Source organism: Gekko japonicus, unplaced genomic scaffold, assembly GCF_001447785.1.
Source record: "Gekko japonicus isolate JY-2015 unplaced genomic scaffold, Gekko_japonicus_V1.1 scaffold4132, whole genome shotgun sequence".
Lineage (NCBI taxonomy): Eukaryota > Metazoa > Chordata > Lepidosauria > Squamata > Gekkonidae > Gekko > Gekko japonicus.
The window spans coordinates 84,637-101,381 of NW_015173810.1; the positions used below are offsets into that span (position 1 = coordinate 84,637).

At 42.0% G+C, this 16,745-nt stretch overlaps 1 long non-coding RNA gene across 1 annotated transcript; it reads left to right on the plus strand.

The window, feature by feature from the left end:
* The first annotated feature begins 1,085 nt into the window (after positions 1-1,085).
* LOC107120815 lies at positions 1,086-16,500 on the plus strand. The gene is made up of 6 exons (XR_001482838.1): positions 1,086-1,244; positions 9,562-9,632; positions 13,115-13,210; positions 14,261-14,362; positions 16,049-16,077; positions 16,405-16,500. It is a non-coding gene; the product is annotated as an uncharacterized LOC107120815 (long non-coding RNA).
* The last annotated feature ends 245 nt before the right edge of the window (positions 16,501-16,745 follow it).

Genomic DNA, 16,745 nt, shown 5'->3' on the forward strand with positions numbered 1-16,745 from the left:
TTATATGATCCTTGTTGTTTGTATCAATACAACAAATTACAACATAGTCTGTTTCTTTCAGTAACCAAAAATAACAAACAACAGCATGTATTTTTGTTCCATACAACTTTGTGAAAGATTTTACAGCATATACTTTTGCTTAGTGCAGCTTGTGAAAGACTCTGACGGGGTCCCGGTTTACTTTTAGCCCATTTCTTTATCTTTATCAAAGAATCCCTGCACTTAAAGACTACATAACTGGAAGACTTCTGTAATACTTCTGTGGCATACTGCTCCAGTAGCCAAGCAACTGTTCTGTTATTCTTTACATTGTGAGGTACCTTGAGTTGCTATAAGGTGGCTAATATATGGCTTAAATAATTAAATAAAGCCAATGGATGATGGGCTCATCACCATTGTGTGTGCAGCAGAAGAAATGGCTGCTGAGGTTAAATTCTTGGTGGGTCCCTGCCTTGGACGGCTGTCTCTTCCTTAGCCCCTCTGCCCCAAGGTGGTTGCCCGATCCTGTTTCCCTTTCCCTCCATGCTCATTCCATTGCTGGTGCCTCCTTAGCCTTACTCGGCCTCCCTGCTGGCTGCCATATTCCACTCTCAAGTCAGGGGTTTTTAACTGAATCTCAGCTCCCAAGATCAGTGGTGGTGAAGAGCATGGAAAGAGGGCAAGCAGGCCTCACATGTGGGGCCAAAGCACAGATTGTGGGGGGTTTCAGAACTTGCACCTCTGGGGATAGAGAGGGTGGCCGTGGCAGGAAGCCAGAGGGCTCACACTTTGGAGATCATGAGGACCCAGGATCCAGTCTTTACTGGAGGATACTAGGAGAGATCAGGAAGGAGGTATTAGGCTGGTTGTCCTCAGAGTCACTTTAGCCTGTTGCAGTGTCCTTTAGCCTCCTGAGAATGGGGCTTTGCTCAGCCTCAGAATAGATAGGGCAGGGAATTTGTAGGCACCCTGCCTCCTCACCATCGTGACTTGATCAAAAGCATGCCCAGGGCCACTGTGATCATGTTTCCCCAAGATCATTGCAGCTTCCAAGTGCGCTCCTGCCTGCATCATAGATCTATTTTTTGCTTTCTGGCTTTCTTGAGTAACAAACTGATCTTGAGCTCTTCTTTCTAGCTTGCTGGGACATGGTATTCCAATTCATTTGTCTTGAGAAACCATGAGCCGGTGGACGTAACCTCCATTGATGAGGTAGTGGAGCCTTCTGACGCAGGAGATTTGCTTCTCAAGATACGCTTCATTTTGTAAGTTCCCATGTGTTACTGCAATTATCAGCTTCCTTCAGAAAGTGCAATCTGTTCATAAAGTCTGCATGTGTGTTGGAAGAGCAAACCAGCTAGCACTGTTTTGCTTCCTAGAGGGTGGCATTCCACAATTAAATTAAGAAGTAAGGATGTTGCCAGCAGAGCTGAACTTAATTTGGTACCCAAAGCCTTCTCTTTTTACATTTTTATACTAAATATGCTTGATTTGTGAATTTTCTCCAGATATTTGGTCATGTGTGGTACCCATATGATGTCATCCTTTATTAATTCTTTTCTGTGTTTCCCCCTGTTTTGCTGTGATCTTTCTGAAGACTGGTTTTGATATGATGTTTTTGAAAAGACTGCAGTCCAAGCTCCTTTGGATGTATATGGAAGGGATGATGCACATTTGTTTTTAATATCCTGCCCACATCGGTGCCATTTTCCTTGCAATGGTCCCTGCGGGAGCCATCCTTCCTCACTCGCAGACTTAAAAAAAAAATCAGTAATAGCTATATATACTGTTATAACACTACAACAGTCAATTACAACAATCTACTAGTTTACAGATTGCAATTTTAAAAAAAGTCTCTAGCTCTTATTGCAGAGTTGTAAGAGGAAAGGTATTGTCCACACATTTCTCCTGATAGCTCTGCAAACAAAGCAGTTAGAGACTTCTTTTAGAAAAACTCTGCAGTCTACGAAAAAGTATATTTTTTGTAACAGCTATACAAATGTAGTGAGATAGTGTGTGGGGAAATGTCTTCCACTCCAGAAATCATATCAATATTCCAAAAATCGTGACTGTACTCTGCCTATGATATTGTTGCATGACCATATCAAGGAATTCTCTCAGATTCTTCCAGAGAGATTCAATTTCTCTCTGAACAGATAAAGGGGGAAAGTAAATTGTAATGATTATCAAAGAATAAATTGAAAATTGCAACCATGATGCCAATATGTTCTGGTTAGCAGCTATCTGGGACACGCTAAGACAGTTAAGTGTTGAGGAAATTAAACAGGTTAATCCGGCCTTTGTGTGACCTTTGTGTAGGCTAGGTTGAGCATTCACTTCAAAAACAACAAAACTAGGTAGACAAATGCTCTCTTTGACCCATGTTTCCTGAACCATAATGATATGGAAATTTGATATATAGGTTTTAACAGCAGGATCTTTCATTCTACAGTTCCATCCTGTGATATTCCACGATAGTATTTTAATATGAGCATTTGATGGTTGTCAATTCGAGGTAGCCTCAAGCGGAGGTTTCTTTGAGTATAGAGCTTCAGATTTCTTCTCCGCACCTCCATTCACTATAATTACTGGCTCTAAGGGAATATGCTTATTGGTTTGTGGCGGGACATTTGAGTTTTCCAAAATCACCTCATTTATTTCAGAGGAAGCGATATTAATATCACATGATGGAGTGTCTGAAATTATTGAGACCACATCATCTATTTTAGGAAGAATAACATTAGAATTTCGTGGTGGACCATTTGGGATTACTAGAATCTCTTCATTTATTACAGAAGGAACATCACCGCCATGGGAAGGTTCCATTGAATGTTTGGAGTTTAACTTAATTTCTCTGAGGGAAGCCAACAGAGTTTGAAGCTGATTTAGTAGATTATCTTGGTCATCTGGGGGTAAAGCTCCAAAAGAGGACAAAAGCCCTTGTTCCACATCATCATTTATTTCAATCCTAATACCTAACATTAAATTATACTACCAAGCTGCTGGGCTGGTTTGGATTTCAATAAAAGATAAAATTAACAATAAAACTGATAAAATTAGAATCTTCAAAACTCAATGATGGACTACTTAGCTATCTGTGGATAAAAGACATATAATCAGAGATAGCTTATTTAAAAATTGGGAAATGCTACAAAAGAGAATCAGCCCTACAATTCCACTAATAATGTCTCTAATAAATGCTTATTACAGCAATTATACAAGGAAAAACAATGATTTTATAATTTATGGTGATATAATAAACTCGCAAGGTGGCATGAAGACATGGCATGAGATTACAGAAGAAGGAATGAAGATACAATGGTGGATATACTTTCAAATTGCTTCTAGATTAAAAAATGATATCTGCACTAAGACAGGAGCAGTTAATGAACTGACTGATTTTGAGAAGATTGTCTCACAATCTAAAGCTCATTCATTATGATGAATTTACAAGCTATATTCTGAAGGAGAACAGGTTAAACCCTGCATGATTAAATGGATGAAAAGTTTTGGTGAGGAAATACAGTTTCAGTGTTGGGGAAACCTATGGACTAAAGGTATTAGATTCACTGCTAGTCAAGCATTAAGAGAAAACTGGTACAAGATGTTTTATCAATGGTACATCAACCCAAAATATATTGGTAAGATGGACAAGAATTACAAAGGGGCTTGCTGGAAATGTAAAAAAGAAGATGGCACCCTTTATCATATGTGGTAGACCTGCATCAAGATGAAAAGATACTGGAAAAACATACATGAAAAAATTCAAGAAATTTTAAAAACTAAATTCCCAATGAAACCAGAGACTATGTTACTGGGAATCCCTCCAGATAATATAGATAGAACCTCACAAGACCTACTTCGATATATGTTGACAGCTGCCTTGCGAGTTTAAAACTAAATTCCCAATGAAACCAGAGACTATGTTACTGGGAATCCTTCCAGATAATATAGATAGAACCTCACAAGACCTACTTCGATATATGTTGACAGCTGCCAGAATAATATTTGCACTGAAATGGAAGACAGAAGACTGTCCTACAATAGAGATCTGGGAAGAAAAACTAGCTGAGTATGCAACATTGGCAAAATTAGCAATTATATAAACAAAAGACCATTGAATAAATTTCAGCAGAAATGGCAAGCTTATTACTCATATTATGGGAATAATTTTTTCTTTTTTAGTTTTGGAATTATTTGAATATCACATTAAAGATGATGAAGATATTGATTATAATTTCAATATTTTATTTTGTATTCCATTAGTATTTAAATAATCATATAAACCCAGAATATCTACAGCAACTAATCAGTAACAATAATTCAGATTTAGATTAACAATTAAGACGATATTTAGGTTTTTAGAACAGTAGTCTATTCAGCTGTTAAAGATGTATTTTCTTTTATCCTTAATATATTATTGCTAATTTTAGGAGAGTTTTGGTTTATTCCTTAAAGAGAGAATGTAACCCAAAATTCTGTAATATTGATGCTTTATTAATTCTTTCTATATTTGAATTGTGTAATACATTGGGTAATACATTTGATTTTACTTGTATGAAATAATTCATAATATTTAACAAACTTGATGAATCTATATTTTCCCCTCCCCTTCTTCTCTTCTATATCCCACCTTTATTTCTCCTGAGAAAATAATAAAAATATTTTTAAAAGATAAGAGTTTCAGGGTATACGTTTTCCAGAGCCAAAGCTCCCTTCATCCGACAGTGGAGATCTATGAGTTTGTTTATCTCATTCAGAAGATGTGAGGAATGTCATAAAGAATGCTAGTAAATGATGCAAAAGTACAATGCATCTTGGGATCAGCTTGATTAGAGCAGAGAGAAAATGCTTGGGGGCAGAAAATTAGCATTTGTAGTGAGATAAGAATCCTATTTCCCTGTTCAGCCCTGGGGGTCCATTATTCTGAAATTGTGAATTCAGCAAATTCAGCAATCTCGCACTCAAATTTCCCATTGATTTTTTTTTTAAGGACTACCAATCTTGGGTCTTGAATGGAATTACCTAGAAGATTAAAATGCTCTCCCACTGGTTTTTGAGTGCGGAGGTTTTGAATGTCAGATTTATTTCCATTTATTCTTTTGAGTAAGGACTGGTTTATTTGTCCAATGTAGAGTTGAAGGGTGTTGCTGACATCTGATGGTATATATAAGGTTGCTAAAGGAACAAGTGAATGAACCTGAGATAATATGGCTCATGTTTTTAAACCTGGTTAATGTTTTGTCAGAGTGGATATGGGGACAGAGTTGGCATCTTGGTTTGTGGCAGGCCCCGGTCCTTATTTATTTATTTATTCAGTACGGCTTACATTAAGGATTAAAAATATTAAAACACAATGCTTATACAGTACAGCATCATAATCTACGAACATACCAAGTCATAGTTCATAATACAATAAAAATAAAAATAAAGTGCTGGTGGCAATAACAACCCGGTGGCCATGATAGGATGTTCCCAAAAAATGTACCCCGTTGGTGTCCAGCATACTTAGTTAGTATTCTTCAGTTCAGTTAGTATTGTTGATGTTGTTGATGATGCAATTAATTTTAGTTGGTATTAGTTATTAGTTGATGTTGATATTATTAGTAATTGATGTTATTAGTAATTGATCAATTAGTAATTGATGTTGATGTTATTAGTGGTTATTAGTCGCAGTCACATTGCACTGCAGGCTCATGTTTAGCTTGTGATCAACCAGAACACCTAGATCCCTTTCACATGTGCTGCTGTCAAGCCAAGTCCCTCCCATTCTATATCTGTATCTTTGATTTTTTATACCTAAGTGTAGGATTTTGCACTTATCTCTATTGAAATTCATTTTATTTGTCTCAGCCCACTGTTCCAGCCTATCTAGATCATTTTGAATCCTGACTCTGTCTTCTTCAGAATTAGAAATCCCACCTAACTTTGTGTCATCTGCAAATTTGATAAGCATCCCCTCTATGTCTTCCTCCAGGTCATTTATAAAAACATTGAACAACACCGGGCCTAGGACCGAGCCCTGCGGCATTCCACTTGAGACTTCCCTCCACGTAGACGCAGAGCCATTTACGAGCACTTGTTGGGTACGATTTTTCAACCAACCATGAATCCACCCGATGGTTGCACCATCCAGCCCACACTTAACCAGCTTATCCTCAAGGATATCATGAGAAATTTTGTTGAATGCTTTACTGAAATCTAGATACACTATGTCCACAGCATTGCTAGAGTTAACAATTTTAGTAACTTTGTCAAAAAAGGAGATAAGGTTGGTCTGGCATGACTTATTTTTGATAAACCCATGCTGGCTACTACCAATTAACTCATTCCATTCAAGGTACTCACAGACAGAGCATTTAATAATCTGCTCTAGAATTTTTCCAGGTATTGATGTCACACTGGCAGGCCTGTAATTTCCGGGGTCCATCTTTTTTCCCTTCTTGAAAATCGGGACAACATTCGGATGAACATAGGCATAGAAATTTTTCTTGTTGTTTTTAGCATCCCTTGCAAGCCTCAGCTCCATCTGCGCTTTAGCTTTTCTGACACCATCCCTACAGATTCGAGCCTGCTTCTTGTACTCACCCTCAGTAATCTGACCCTCCTTCCATTTCCTGTACATTTCCCTTTTTAGTCTCAGCTCTTCAGAGAGTTCCTTGTTCAGCCACTTCGGCTTCATTACCCATCTCCTACCTTTCTTTCTCACCAGGACAGTTTGCGATTGTGCCTTAAGCACTTCTTTTTTCAGTATCTTCCATCCTTCCTGTGCAGATTTCCCCTTCAGCATTTCCAGCCACGGGATCCTGATCAGGTTCACAAGTCTTCCAGCAAAGACATTCCTCCCATTCTTTGTAAGGTGCAGCCCATCCATCGCCAACGGTCCCTCATGTCGGAGGTACATACCATGGTCCAGGAAGCCAAATCTCTCTCGATGGCACCATCTACGTAACCAGCCATTCACCTCCAGTATCCTGTTCTCCCTTCCAGCTCCATGGCCCTCAACAGGTAAAATGGAGGAGAACACCACCTGTGCCCCCAGATGTTTCACCTTCTTGCCCAGAGCCTCATAGTCTTTGGAGATCCATTCAAGGTTTCTTTGGGCCATATCATTTGTTCCCACATGGATCAGAAGGAGCGGGTAGCGGTCAGAGGTTTTGACCAGTCTTGGAATTCTCTTAGTCACGTTTTGGGTACACACTCCAGGAAGACAACAAACCTCTCAAGATTCCTTGTCCAGTCTGCACACAACTTCTTCTGTCCCTCTCAGTAGGGAGTCACCAACCACCACTATTCATCTCTTCCTCCGCGGGATAGCTTGGTTCCTTCTCTGCCTACGTGTTTGTGTGTCAGTTACATCCTTGGGATCTCGGAGTGTGCTATTCTGATCTCCCACCATCAGAAGTGGATGGTAGTGATTTTGCAGCTCCACTGGCTGTGAGTGTTTCCTGATTATCTTACTCCACAATGTCACATTCTTCCATTCACCCACCTGTTCCTTGTTCCTTCCTCTTGCTTCCTTCCCCTTTTAATGTTTTTTTTAATCCTTATTGTAAGCCGCCCTGAGCCTGCCCGCAGCAGGGACGGAGGGATAAAAATTGAATAAATAGGATTTGCCAGCTCTTGCCATTCTCTCAGGAACCCCTCTTCCGTCATGTCTAACAACCTTTCTCCCTCCCTGATGTTCCACAGTGTACAGATTTGTCCCTCGAGTTCTCCCACCTTCTCCTCAACCATTCTTATAAGCCTGCACTTGCACTATGTATAATGCATTTCTTGGCAAGGCAGAAAAATTATCATGGTGCAACCCGGGCAGGTCACTGGAATAGATCCTTTGTTACCCATCTCCCTAGGAGCAATGCTATCTTCTACAGCCTTCTACAGCCTCCAGGAACTTCCCTCAAAGTCTGACATAGTCTTGTTGTGATGATGTACCCTAAAAACTATGAGACTGACCAAATGGCTACCTTGCCAGCAGTTCTCTCTCCAGAACTCAGCAGCAGCCCTCTTCTCAGATTCTTACAAGGCTTGCAAGCAAGACCCACCAGCTAAGGCCCACAGGCTAAGAACTCTTTGGTTCGTGCCAAAGGCTCACACCTCAGCAAGGAGCAGCCTTTTGTTTTGAAAGGCCACTTCCTGCCAAGCACAGCAGAGCACAGCACAGCACAGCAGGGGGTGGGGCTTGCAATCAACAGCACTCCACAGCAACTCACTCAGCCTCCAACAACCCCCAAAACACAAACAGCCACACACAGAAATTAAACAGAACCATTCTCTATCAGGCTACAAAGAACCCTACTCACTCTCAGGTTCCCACTCAGCAGCTAGGAAAGCAAACGGAGGGGAAAAAAAACCCCTTACCTTCTAGCAGCAGCTCACCGTGTGCTCTCCACTCCTTGCCTCAGCCCAGCTGACTTGTTGGCGGCAGCAGTTAATACATGCCAGGAGTGTAATTGTTATACTCAAGAAGGGAGGGAAAGGGGTGGTGCCATAAGGCAGAGATCTGGGGCAGCTGGGAGGCTTTGCCAGGCTCCTGGGACACAAGGGAATGGGTCTTCTGAGACCATTCCTTCACACAGTGATATTTCTATGGCTCATTTTTTAAAAGCCTGGAAAAGCCCACCAGCATTGGAGGAGAGGGGCAGTAAGAGAAGTCAGTGGCAAGGAAAGTGTGGGGGGAAACTTCCATGTTGCTAGTCATTGCCATGGTGGATGCCTCTGCATTTGCATCATCATCATCATCTCTATGTGGAAATTGTTGGAAATGTATGTGTTTACAAGGTCTGACAATCCAGGCATTACAGGGTTAACTTGTTTGCCTAGTATTGCTATTGTTTAGACTGACCTGGAAGGGATACCTGGCATTGAGCCAATGGGGAATTAGCCCAGGAAAAGTAGCTTCTACTGTGATACAGATTGGTTGTTTGTTTTCAGGTGACTTCCTTTCTAGGGGTCGAGAAGAATGACAGATTCTCCATTATCTGTGTGCTAGTTTTGACTATAGACAGCTTAGAAAATGTAGCTGTTAGAGTTCTCTTTATTTGTAGTAATCCTGTGTACCTTTTCCCCTTAGAAATAAAGGTTTTTAAAAGCAAAGAAATCTCTTCTTTCCAATAGAGCAAGATCCATTGATAGTCTGAGTATTAAACACTTTTAACAATTTTTACAACAAATTGGTAGCAGAGTGCGGTTTGTTTGTTTTTTAAATGCTCATTGGATTGAGAGAGAGAGAGACAGCTAGGCTAGCAGTAGAGGCTTATTTTAAAAGGGAACATTTTTTCTGCTCTTTGCCAAACAGAGCTGCAGCCAGAAAAGGTGTGAGTACTTTTGATCCTCGCTGATTAGAAGGATCCCACCTTATGCTAGCCTGCACTTTGGAAAGCAGCTGAGAGAAAGTTTTTTGAATTTTTTTTCTACGCGTGGAGCTCTGAGGAAAGCCGAGCTGATTGCTTTCAAGTCTCCAGGTCCCAGCAAAGAAATCTCTTCTTTCCAATAGAGCAAGATCCATTGACAGTCTGAGTATTAAACACTTTTAACAATTTTTACAACAGAAAAAAACTGTTTTTCCCTTTCTTCCCTCAGCGAAGGAGCATGTCAAGAGACTGATCTTAACATAGTGCACACAGACCAGCCTGGTGTATTCACAGTCCCTGGTAAGTATGAGTCACTTACAGAATGGAGAGAGATAAGTGACATTTCCAGGGAGACAAAGTCAGCTTGGAAGAGGTATTGCCATTTGTCGAGTGCACAGGCCCGTTATTTTTGTGTCTGATCAATAGGTTTGGCAGACTTTTGCACTTTAACCCTCTTGGATCAGAGATGACCATGAGAAATATGGGTGTAAAAATGAACCGGTTTAATTTCCCTAGTGCCAGTCTCAGTCCATCAACTGTCTGCAAATGGTGACTGAACCAAAAGGAAGGGAACAACTGCAACAAGATTGAGTTTCTTGACACTCTCATCAATGACTGTGCTATGGAGCAGATGGTCAGAGAACCGACCAGGGGAGAGGCGATCCTGAATTTGGTCCTAAGTAATGCCCAAGACCTGGTGAGAGATGTAAAAGTGATCATACCGCTTGGGAACAGTGACCATAATGCTATTGAGATCAACATTTGTATAAAAAGGGAATTGCCCCAAAAGACCAGCACAACTACTTTTAACTTTAAAAGGGGTAACTTCTCTAAAATGAGGGGACATGTGAAGAGGAAATTGAAAGGAAAAGTGAAAGAGTCAAAACCATTGGGGAATCTTGGAGACTACAATCCTAGAAGCTCAGATAAAATAAATACCACAGGTTAGGAAAAGAGCAAATAGGTATAGAAAAAGGCCTGCATGGTTAACAAACAAAGTAATGGAAGATGTAAAAGGTAAAAATAATTCCTTTAAGTGATGGAAAGCTAGTCTCAGTGAGGTTGATAAAAGGGAACACAGGCTGTGGCAAATAAAATGCAAGTCTGTGATCAGATAGGCAAAAAGAGGCTATGAGGAACATATTGCAAAAAACATAAAGACCAACAATATTTTTTTTTCAAATACGTTAGAAGCAGGAAACCAGGCAGGCAGGCAGGCAGTGGGGCCCTTGGATGACCAAGGGGTAAAAGGAGTACTGAAGGACAATAGGGAAATGGCTGAGAAGATGAATGCATTTTTTGCCTCTGTTTTCACTGTGGAGAGGAGCTGCGGTGGTTCAAGTGGTTAAGACGCTGAACTGCAGGCTGTGGAAGGTTGGTAGTTCAGCAGTTCGAGACTAGGGTGTGCTGCTGGACGAGTGAGCTCCCATCTCTAGTTCCAGCTCCTGCCAACCTAGCAGTTCGAAAGCAAGAAATTGCAAGTAGATAAATAGGTACCACTTCAGTGGGAAGGACTGGCTTTCGAGCAAGGGAACCTTTACCTTTACCTCACTGTGGAAGATGAGAAGTGCTTGCCACATCAGAACTGCTGTTTTCAGGAGGGCTGTTGAAAGACCTGAGTCAGATTGAGGTGATGAGAGAGGAGGTCTTATAACGGATAGACAATTTAAAAACTGGTAAATCACCAGGCCTGGATGGCATAAACCCAAGAGTTCTGAAAGAACTCAAATGTGAATTTGTGGATTTCCTGACAAAAATATATAATCTTTCCTTAAAATCTGCCTCCATCCCTGAGGAGTGGAAGGTAGCTAGTGTCACCCTCATCTTTAAAAAGGGTTCCAGAGGAGATCCGGGAAATTACAGGCCAGTCAGTCTGACGTCAATACCGGGTAAGTTGGTGGAAATCGTTATTAAGGAGAGAATTAGTAGGCACACTGATGAACAAAAACTATTGAGAAAGACTCAGCATGATTCTATAAGGGAACATCTTGTCTCGCTAACCTGTTAGCATTCTTTGAGGGGGTGAATAAATGTGGACAAGGGGGGCCCAATAGATGTTGTTTACCTTGACTTCCAAAAAGCTTTTGATAATGTTCCTCATCAAAGGCTCCTAAGTAAGTTCAGTAGTCACGAGATAAAAGGACAAGTCCTCTTGTGGATCAGAAACTGGCTAATTAATAGGAAACAGAAAGTGAGTATAAATAGGCAATTTTTACAGTGGAGGGTGGTAAGCAGTAGGGTACTGTAGGGCTCAGTACTGGATCTGAAGCTTTTTAACTTGTTCATTAATGATTTGGAGTTGGGAGTAAGCAGTGAAGTGGCTAAATTTGCAGATGACACTAAATTGTTCAGAGTGGTGAGAACCAGGGAGGATTGTGAGGCACTCCAAAGGGATCTGTTGAGGATTAACGAGTGGGCAACAACATGGCAAATAGGGTTCAATGTGGCCAAGTGCAAAGTGTTGCACTTTGGGGCCAAAACTCCTAACTATAAATACACGTTGATGTGGTCTGAACTGGTGGAGACTGACCAAGAGAGAGATCTTGGAGTCGTAGTAGATAACCACTGAAAATGTTGAGACAGTGTGCTCTCCCCTGCCATCTGCTTGTGAGGGCAAGAGCTCCCATATGCTTTCATGCCAAGACCCCTTAAGGGGTCACCATATCTAGGAAACAGCATGCAGGCCGATTCCCATAAATGGATCTGGCCCTATGCTGTTACCGCCAAATGTTGAGACTAGAAATAAAGCACAGATAATAGTCGAAAACAACATAACTTGGCTACAATAGCTACGTAACTATGAACAACATTCAAAATCAAATTGCCCCCTGAACCACTATCTTTCACGCTGGCCATGCCTGAAGGTTCATGGGCAAACTGCTCCGGGGCCAGACAAAAGAATGGGGGCAGTGGGTGAGCAGCCAGCCCTTTCCCCTTGTGACAGCCCACCCCCAGCCACTTTGGGACCCTGCAATTTGTCCCTGGGGGAGTGGGACGGCCCAATTTTCCTGCCGCTCTACGCCCTGCCTGCCCCCAGCCTCCGCACAACTCTGCTCCCCCACTTGGCACTGCAGAAGTCGGGCCGTGGCTAAGTCGGTCCCTCCCTGCTTCTCAAGGAGACAAAAGAAAGGGTTGGTCTTGCATCCTGTTAATATTGCTTCCTGCCGTCTGTTTACTGTTGGTCAAGGATGGAACTGCTTCTGGGATTGCCTCACATCTGTCAGCTGTACCAAGAAGCCCCCGTGCCTTCTGCCTCCCGCCCTCCCTTGGGGCATTGTCACTTCCCGTATACCACACAAAACAAGGGGAACCCACAGTCTATGATATCAACAAAACAGAAAAGCAATAAATATGTCTCTGTTTTGAAGAAACGCTATTCAATAATAAATATACTATAAGAACATACCAAAGGCATTCTTTTAGACTACAGAAATTGACACAATACAGTCCTCTTACATTGAAATAGCAACCAGACTAAATATGAATGAAATCCATTCAAGCCGACAAGCCGATCGAGTGACGGCAGTCTCTAAGAACTCAATGAATGATGAGGTACAGCATGAAGCGACAGTCTCTGAAGACTCTCAAAATGTAGATGAAGCAACAACATGCATCCCAAGCTCTTTCCAGATCTTCTTCACGGTCACAATTATATCACAATCTTCCAATCGGGACCAATACTCAAGACAAGTAACTTACTAGCAGCAAAACATATGGCAGAATGGGGAAGCTGTGTGAAGAGAATTGAGATGTCTGTATGTAATGGGTGTTTTCTGTTTCAGATTCCCCTGAAATCGTACATATGGTGGATGTAGATTATGGAAGTTACCATATTATGCATGTTACAAATGGGGATACCTATAGCCTGTATCTCCTAAGTAAGTGTCATGGATGAAACACTGATGAAACTGGGCATGTTGGCTGTGGATGGGACAGGAAAATGTGTTGGGTATAGATGAAAATTTTTGAAAACTACATTTTGATGGTTAAAAAAACCTGTGCTCTTCATCCAAAGAGTTCATAATAGGATACATAGTTAGACCCCCTATTTACTGTAATGGCACACACACACACAAATTATGGTTTTTGTTAGCATCATTGAAACTCTTTTCGCTCCATTCAGAATTACACAGAAGGTTTGTCTGAGGACAGGCTTCAAACTCCCTTTGCTTCTTACCGTAGGGGGATTCCAATGGCAGTGCACGGATATGTATCAATATATAGATCACAACAGTGGCCAGGTGTTTCCCCAAGTATTTTTGTGACAAACATGCACCCGCCATGAAAGGTAGTGTACCCTAGAGAACTAACTACAGTTTAAAATCAAATGTACATGAGAGCCCCCCCCCCATCTTAAAAAGGAAGGGAAAAGGATACAGAAGAGGCAAATTTTGGAACTGAGATGTGAGCATTTATTGTTGGTTTATTTTTTTATTGGACTTCTAGCCCATCCTCCCCTGCACCGCAATAATGAAGCAATGTTTCCTTTTTAAAATAAAAAAGTGTGCAGGGCATTGCTACATGAATTTGCATGTAGTTTGGTTGTAACTAAGCTTACTGTGAGCTTCATGGCTGGACGTGGATTTGAACTTCTCGGTCCAAATCCAGCTAGAACACTATCCCAGTTCTTAATGATATCTCATTCTCCAATGGTCAGCTGGAGAGAAAATGTGCTGCAGATCAAGCTAGGAGGGGAACCTCCTCACTCCCACCTGCAGACTGTATTGGAATTATTGGAGGAGGAAATAGGCTGGCCTTACTATCCAGTTGTTAACCCCCCTTAGCTTCTCCAGGCAACCAACTGAGCAGAGAGGACACAACTGGGGGCCTTGGGCAGAACAGATGAAAGGGTTCAAATACAAAGCGTATTGGTTGGTCCTTCTACCCTCATCATTATTTTCAACAAGACTCTTTCCTTGGGCCTCAAGGCAGAACACGAGAAGCATCAGATGATGTGAAAACAAAATTCAGTGAACTTGCTGGAACTCTGGGATTTGATGTGAACCAAATAATCTCTACACCCCTAGCAGGTAAGAGATGTTGTCTGAAGGAAATAAAGACCCATGACATGAGAATAGATTCTCTTGGTCATATGAATAGCTGGGAGGAACAGGAGGAGCTGGTCCTGCTAAGGCAAGTCTCCCTGACCAGAAAAGACATTCATATGCTCACACAGGAATGGTGCAAGTTTCATAAAGCCATTTACAACTTCTCTAGGAATGTGGGGGCTAAAGAGAATGGGATCAGACTGCCAAATAGATGGCATTACAGTCCTCTTAATGCCTGGCAAGAAATTATGCTTTAAGCTTAAGACAGCTTGTAGGTATGATAGGTATTAAGTAACTGCAAACTTTCGCTTCTATTAAGGGAATGTGATGATAGTACTGCCTATTCTTCATGTATATTTCATCCTTTATGTGTATTCTTATGCATCTTTTGTATTCTTATAAAATTTTCAAAAAGGAAAGAAAAAGGCATCTCATATGAGCAAAATATGGAGTCTAATCTTACACTGAAAAGCTACAGAGGTTGGAGGAATACTGCTCCACTTTACTGCAGAGGGCCAAACTACACAATGTGTTTTTTGATGAGTCTGGTCTGAGTTCCGTGGCCTGAGCATCCTTTCCCAGCAGCCACCCAGCAGTTGCGAGGAATGTTATTTTAAAAACAGGAGAGAGCCCAATTCAGCACAGAACTGCATCATAGAACAAGAGCTCCTGCCTCCCCCCCCCCCCATGCCATTTTCCTGCGTCTAAACAGGCCCCGTTGAAAGTTATTTGAACAGCTTTGGAGCTGTGTGTGCAAGGAATACTCAGCGTATAGCTCTAATTTTATGCAGATAACTCCCTGCTGGGGCATTGTGGATTAGTAAAGTGAGGGTAGGGAGGCAGTGACCCCTCCTCTCCCCACATCACAGTTTTGAGGTGAATTGAGTTCCTACCAATTTTTTAAAATGACATTCCCTGCAGCTGGCGTGTGGCTGTGGGGAAAAGCAAAGTGGGTCCTTCCATCTGCACCTGACTTGCCACAAAAACATATAATCTCATTTGGCCCTGAGGTAGCCGGGGATGAAGGCCAGGAACGTCAGGATCCAACGCTGAGATGAAGCACTAACAGCTACCCTAGAGCCATATGTCCCTTCTCCCCGTGCAACAAGAAAAAGACTGTGAAACAGCAGCTCCTCTGATTGGCAGGCAGGCTCACAGTAGGCGGGCACTGGTAGAACTCAGAGGGACTGGACTTTATTTGTTTGTGGCTCTTCAGGTACATGTTTGGCCTGAGCTTAACACATCTCTGTCCTTGCAGACCCTGGACTGAGGAACACATCCTCTGGGTCCATATTTTGAGCAAGATTGTCTGGAAAAAGACAGAGACTCACTTCCTGCCCTTGAAATATCATTGTCCTGCCCCCCTTAACAGCTTCATCTGTTATCCAAGTGCTGTGATGGGTGGTTTATATACTCTCCCCTGTAGCCATCTTCTCTTGCTTCCTAATGCCCATTTGGAAGGGTATCTGGTTGTGAGTTGCCAACTGATTGGGAAAACCAGCTTAGCTCACTCCTGTGCTGGTTTCTTTGCTGACATCTGCAGATGAAGCTTTTTGCAGTATGGTGATGGGAATATAATATTATAGATCAGTGGACAATTATGGGGTTTTGTTTGCTGGGCCTAATCCCACATCTTGCTATGGTGACCAGATCTCTTTCCTTCCACAGAGTCATGCCCATAATGTTACTATGTATAGGTAAGTTCCCAGATATTGAAAGGTTGAATGTATTGGTGGAGAGTGAATCTGAGGTCGTAAAAACCAGTAACAACAGACAGGCAGCCATCAGGCTTGAGAAGAAAAGTTACACCACCAAGACCATATGCTTTCTACACGTGATGGAAACAATTAACAGAGTAGAAATCCGGGGACCTTTTAGAATCATAATTGGACATGATCTTTGTAATTTTGAAATGTAACATTCAGGCCCATTCTGAAAAACGGTTTTCACCAGGGAACTGGGAAGCAAGAATGGTGCTGGGGGGGGAAACTGCCATAGTGACCCCCTCTCTTTATGCCCCTCAGCCTAACATGGGGTTGCTGAAGTGAGTTGCAGCACAATCCTATTCAGGTCTACTCAGAACAAAATTGCCTCCTGTGTTCAGTGTTGCTTACTCTCAGCTCAGGTAGGTGTGTTTAAGGATTGCAACGATGAAAACCCACTTTGCTCAGCTGGCAAAAGCAAGCTACTGCAAGGGCGAGTTTGGGAGGGTGGTGGCACTCTCCCAGGGGACGGGATTTCCTGAGGCTGGAAAGTGAGGGAGGCACTGAGGCCATGCAATCCGGACTATGTCCCTGGTAGACCCTGGGGCTTCTGTTCCCTTCACAGGGCATTCTGGACCCCTCCTGGCTGGGCACAGAGGAGA